The sequence below is a fragment of the Branchiostoma belcheri genome, unplaced genomic scaffold, assembly GCF_001625305.1.
Source record: "Branchiostoma belcheri isolate BF01 breed outbred unplaced genomic scaffold, Haploidv18h27 scaffold381, whole genome shotgun sequence".
NCBI classification, from domain to species: Eukaryota; Metazoa; Chordata; class Leptocardii; order Amphioxiformes; family Branchiostomatidae; genus Branchiostoma; species Branchiostoma belcheri.
In genome coordinates this window covers 47,239-48,165 of record NW_017804000.1, presented here as the reverse complement: position 1 = coordinate 48,165, position 927 = coordinate 47,239, and positions in this window count along the sequence as shown.

The window sequence follows — 927 nt, the reverse complement described above, 5'->3', positions numbered from 1 at the left end:
AGGGCCGGTGCGTACGGGGGAGGGCCAAGGAAAAATGAGAAGGGGCGGGGGAGGGCCAAGGAAAAATAAGAGAAGGCGGGGGAGGGCCAAGGAAAACTTTTTATCACAATTCTTATACCTTTTCAATGCTTTGAGAAGTAGGAAAGTACACGCTATATGTCCTTGGCAGCCGGTCACGGAACCGAAAATGCGTGTGCGCCTTCGCCCGAAATTGGTCGCCCCCGAGTATGATTGGTTTTCTTCCATATCTCCCATAACTCTGTTCGCCAAAATGGCGTCGTCGGAAAAAGATGTCGGTACAAAATCCCCGACATTTTCGTTCAGCCAAAAACGCAGCAACCTTCGTGAGCGTAGCAAAGTGCACCAGAGGATACGTGTGTCTTTGCAGAACCTTGATTTAACTGATCCGGTCTATAAAGAGGCGGCATTTCTTTTTGTATTTGGTTCTTTTTTTTCGCTAACTTAGATGCATCGCGAACTCTTTATTTGCCCCGTTCCGTGAAATTTAGTCGTCCAAAACATAGATGCATTTTCAATATTCTATTTTCTCAGTCGTAAAATGTACCGACAGGCACATGAATGTACTGAAAACATCAGTATTACTTCGTTGCTTATTTGCTCAGAAATGACTCTAAAACACACGAGAGAGACTCTCAATTTTAAAAATAAAAAATAAATACGGGGGGAGGGCCAGGGAAAACCTTTTCTGCCCGATTTCCTACGCACCGGCCTCCCCCCCCCCCCCGATAAATAACGTACGGTCCCTTACTGGCTGGCATGACCTGGAGTTCTTGTATATTTCTTGTTCACTAAATAAAGAATGATTTACACAGTCAATTTGCCATACATTACAATCAGGGCTGGAAATCCTTCTATTCTGCATTATACATGTGCTGCTGCAGGTAACACTGAAAATGGCCTGCACCA